The sequence below is a fragment of the Schistocerca gregaria genome, unplaced genomic scaffold (assembly GCF_023897955.1).
Source record: "Schistocerca gregaria isolate iqSchGreg1 unplaced genomic scaffold, iqSchGreg1.2 ptg000944l, whole genome shotgun sequence".
Lineage (NCBI taxonomy): Eukaryota > Metazoa > Arthropoda > Insecta > Orthoptera > Acrididae > Schistocerca > Schistocerca gregaria.
The window spans coordinates 50001-55000 of record NW_026062297.1 but is presented as its reverse complement, the minus strand read 5'-3'; the positions used below and the strand labels follow the sequence as shown (position 1 = coordinate 55000).

Below are 5000 nucleotides of genomic sequence, written 5' to 3'. Positions count from 1 at the left end.
TGGTTTCCCGGAGGCTGCCCGCCGAGTCATCGGAGGAACTGCGGCGGATCGCTGGCTGGCATCGTTTATGGTTAGAACTAGGGCGGTATCTGATCGCCTTCGAACCTCTAACTTTCGTTCTTGATTAATGAAAACATACTTGGCAAATGCTTTCGCTTCTGTTCGTCTTGCGACGATCCAAGAATTTCACCTCTAACGTCGCAATACGAATGCCCCCGCCTGTCCCTATTAATCATTACCTCGGGTTCCGAAAACCAACAAAATAGAACCGAGGTCCTATTCCATTATTCCATGCACACAGTATTCAGGCGGGCTTGCCTGCTTTAAGCACTCTAATTTGTTCAAAGTAAACGTGCCGGCCCACCGAGACACTCAACAAAGAGCACCCTGGTAGGATTTAAACGGGGTCCGCCTCGGGACGCGAAAGCACCCCTTCGGCTCGCCCCACCGGCAGGACGTCCCACGATACATGCCAGTTAAACACCGACGGGCGGTGAACCAACAGCGTGGGACACAAATCCAACTACGAGCTTTTTAACCGCAACAACTTTAATATACGCTATTGGAGCTGGAATTACCGCGGCTGCTGGCACCAGACTTGCCCTCCAATAGATACTCGTTAAAGGATTTAAAGTGTACTCATTCCGATTACGGGGCCTCGGATGAGTCCCGTATCGTTATTTTTCGTCACTACCTCCCCGTGCCGGGAGTGGGTAATTTGCGCGCCTGCTGCCTTCCTTGGATGTGGTAGCCGTTTCTCAGGCTCCCTCTCCGGAATCGAACCCTGATTCCCCGTTACCCGTTACAACCATGGTAGGCGCAGAACCTACCATCGACAGTTGATAAGGCAGACATTTGAAAGATGCGTCGCCGGTACGAGGACCGTGCGATCAGCCCAAAGTTATTCAGAGTCACCAAGGCAAACGGACCAGACAAGCCAATCCGATTGGTTTTGATCTAATAAAAGCGTCCCTTCCATCTCTGGTCGGGACTCTGTTTGCATGTATTAGCTCTAGAATTACCACAGTTATCCAAGTAACGTGGGTACGATCTAAGGAACCATAACTGATTTAATGAGCCATTCGCGGTTTCACCTTAATGCGGCTTGTACTGAGACATGCATGGCTTAATCTTTGAGACAAGCATATGACTACTGGCAGGATCAACCAGGGAGCTGCGTCAACTAGAGCTGAGCAGCCGGCCGCCCGGGAGTGTGTCCCGGGGGCCCGCGCGAACACGCAAGCGTCCGCTCAATTATTCTGCAAACAGGAGGAGGCCGAGCTCCCCTGCACGATACACCTCGAAACCCTCTCAGGTCCCGGCGGCGCGCAGCGCCGTCCTAGGTACTTGGTCGGTTTCGAGAGAGGCGCAATCGCCCGGAGTTAGGCGAGTAGACGGTTTTAGTGCGAACACCCTTGCTCCCAACTGAGCTTGCCGCTGCCGACAGAGGCCCGGGAGCGTGCTGTCGTGGCATTGCCGGCGGGAGACAACACGCGCCACCTATGGTGACCGGCAGCTCCAACGCCAGCGCCACACAAGGGCAAAGCCCCACTTGGGTGCAGAAGCGAACTCTCCCAGCACAGCGCACGCGCCAACACGTCCGCACAACTGCGATACAAACCACCTGCGAGAACCGCTGGGGCGACCGAGCAGCAGACGGCGTCGCGGCGCCGAGTGCCAGGCGGCGGCGCATCCTCAACGCACACAGTCCTCAATCAGACCAGCACACTGCAGATGTCCACCGCGCTTCGCACCGGGCTCGGCTGAACCAACTTTGGCCGCCAGGCGCCGCGTGCAGGGTGCGCCGCAGCGTAGCTGCGCCGCCTGCCGAGCCCGTCGGCTGGCGCTCCTGCCACTCGGCGCCCCCCACCAGCCGCCTGTTGCGCGTGCGCCCACGCAGCGCGCGGCCAACACGCCGGGCGGCCCCCCTTCACCGGCCGGGAACAGTCCCACCAAGCCACCGCCGCGTATCGCTTCATACCCACATGGGCCTAGTCACGTGTGTGGATGTGGCGGGTACCGCTGAAACAACCGGTTAATAGCTGTACCGATCGTCGCCATCACAGATTCACCTCCAGCGTGAACAACCGCTCAACAACGGATTTCCAGTTCATTTGCGTATCTTGGGCAGTAAACGTAGATGTCCACCTACATTTGCGAATTCAACAATTCTTGCATGCCAGGATGTCATGTGTCACGACACGCTACATCAGACCACATACACACTGCGACATGTGCAGAAGAGAACACGTGGAAGGTGGCCCGCGCACGTATGCGATGTCCCTTCCGCGATCCACTGTCAACCGGCATCTGCGGCATGTCCCAGATATGGAACGCGGTCCACCAGGGTAGCACTTTGTGTGAGGCAATACGACAAAGTCGGAATACACGCGTCACTACATCACACGGCTCACGCTGACCTGACCTGACTCACCGCACCACCACCCCCAGCGACCCAGGGTGACATACAATGCGTTCGTACGTTCCTCCCACACGCCTCTACGGCGTACCACAGTGCAACCTAGCTGTTATTGGGAGACGAGACAAGTAGCATCGAGCACAACATATGGAAATTGAGATTCGACACCGTTGGGCACAGCCAGCGTACGGTCACACGTATCACACTACTTCACTCTGTACGTAACTACCGATGATCGGTACAGCGTGTGGGTTACGCGTACGACATCAGCGGACAATGGACACAGACCATACCACGACGTACACTGAGGGCGTCGACATCTGAACGCAACTGAACAGCTGCGAGGCTCATTTAACACTCAAACGCCAGACCGACCAGCTTGAGAGGACGGAGACACAAAGAGAGGGGCAGAGGGGGGGGGGGGGGCGATATAGTCCTATTGCAGTACAATTGACAGTGGATAGCGGGAATATGTGGAAAGTAAGCAACACTCGCAAGACATCTACATGAGGATAACAACGACACCAGAGATTCCGAGCAGTGAACTATGTTAGGCAAAGGGACAACGTGGGTTAGGTTAAGGGACAACGTGGGTTAGGTTAAGGGACAACGTGGGTTAGGTTAAGGGACAACGTGGGTTAGGTTAAGGGACAACGTGGGTTAGGTTAAGGGACAACGTGGGTTAGGTTAAGGGACAACGTGGGTTAGGTTAAGGGACAACGTGGGTTAGGTTAAGGGACAACGTGGGTTAGGTTAAGGGACAACGTGGGTTAGGTTAAGGGACAACGTGGGTTAGGTTAAGGGACAACGTGGGTTAGGTTAAGGGACAACGTGGGTTAGGTTAAGGGACAACGTGGGTTAGGTTAAGGGACAACGTGGGTTAGGTTAAGGGACAACGTGGGTTAGGTTAAGGGACAACGTGGGTTAGGTTAAGGGACAACGTGGGTTAGGTTAAGGGACAAATTGAGTTAGGTTAAGGGACAAATTGAGTTAGGTTAAGGGACAAATTGAGTTAGGTTAAGGGACAAATTGAGTTAGGTTAAGGGACAAATTGAGTTAGGTTAAGGGACAAATTGAGTTAGGTTAAGGGACAAATTGAGTTAGGTTAAGGGACAACGTGGGTTAGGTTAAGGGACAAATTGAGTTAGGTTAAGGGACAAATTGAGTTAGGTTAAGGGACAAATTGAGTTAGGTTAAGGGACAAATTGAGTTAGGTTAAGGGACAAATTGAGTTAGGTTAAGGGACAAATTGAGTTAGGTTAAGGGACAAATTGAGTTAGGTTAAGGGACAAATTGAGTTAGGTTAAGGGACAAATTGAGTTAGGTTAAGGGATAATCTGGTACAACCACAGTTAGGTTAAGCGATAATCTGGTACAGCCACAGTTAGGTTAAGCGATAATCTGGTACAGCCACAGTTAGGTTAAGCGATAATCTGGTACAGCCACAGTTAGGTTAAGCGATAATCTGGTACAGCCACAGTTAGGTTAAGCGATAATCTGGTACAGCCACAGTTAGGTTAAGCGATAATCTGGTACAGCCACAGTTAGGTTAAGCGATAATCTGGTACAGCCACAGTTAGGTTAAGCGATAATCTGGTAAAACCACAGTTAGGTTAAGCGATAATCTGGTAAAACCACAGTTAGGTTAAGCGATAAAGTTGGTTAAATTTGGTATTGTGTGGGAAGGGGGCAGAGAGGGGGGGGGGGTGGATAGTGGTGGCAGTACGCGGATGCCTGAGTCACCGTCAGATACGTCACGTCGGTTCGATGCTTGTAGCAAGAGGCTGGCGGGTCTGTGTCTCTCACTTCTGCAATTTTTCATGTGGTATAACACGAGGGCGGGTGGTGATATTTGGTGCCCCTCTGTGTAGGATGTGTGTTGGTGGTGTTGGTTTATCTGAGCAATGGTAGTTGTCGGAGGAGTGTGGTATTGTGCTTTTATAGGTGGACCTACTGGTCTGGTTATCATAGTGTCGACGGTGCAATGTGGCAGAGAGGGTGCACTCGACATTGTCGCATTCCAGATGTTTACGTATTGTGTGTCTCCGTTGCAGGCCGAGAGTAGTGCATGTTCGAGTGTCTGGCTGACGTGCGATTCACGTTGTGTGCCCAGTCTTACAGCACGTATAGGGACATTCGCATAAATCATCTATATGTGGCCTTGCATCATTTACTAAGCAGTGCCGTGAGACGACCGAACTATTAGGAAAGTACTGATGTACCGCATAATGTTTACCTTCCACCACACGGCGAGTATCGACTGTGCCCAGCGTTGCCACCGCAGGCAGCGGTCACCGTCACCATTGTGCGGCGGAACGGAACATCTATATCCTCAGAGGAGCACTCTTTGCCGCCGGGCGTCAGGTCTCGCGGCCTGCCGGCCAGCGCCCATGACGAACTTACTGCATGTATAGGGACAGCGGGAATTTGGCATACTTGATATAACTCTTCATGAGACGCAAGATATAGGGGTGGATTGCAACTTACGACTGCGAGAAAAGTCCGCCGTTCATCCGCCGGAGTTGCGATTTCGGCGGGGCACGTACGGTCGCGGGTGGAGCACTTGGTGCGGCGTACGCAC

At 52.8% G+C, this 5000-nt stretch overlaps 1 non-coding gene across 1 annotated transcript in view; it reads right to left on the bottom strand.

Moving 5' to 3' along the window:
* LOC126325779 (small subunit ribosomal RNA) overlaps positions 1–1173 on the bottom strand; it is a 1893-nt gene extending 720 nt beyond the window's left edge. The window contains exon 1 of the ribosomal RNA XR_007560371.1: positions 1–1173. This exon is cut by the window's left edge and continues 720 nt beyond it. This is a non-coding gene — a ribosomal RNA (small subunit ribosomal RNA).
* Between the last annotated feature and the right edge of the window lie 3827 nt (positions 1174–5000).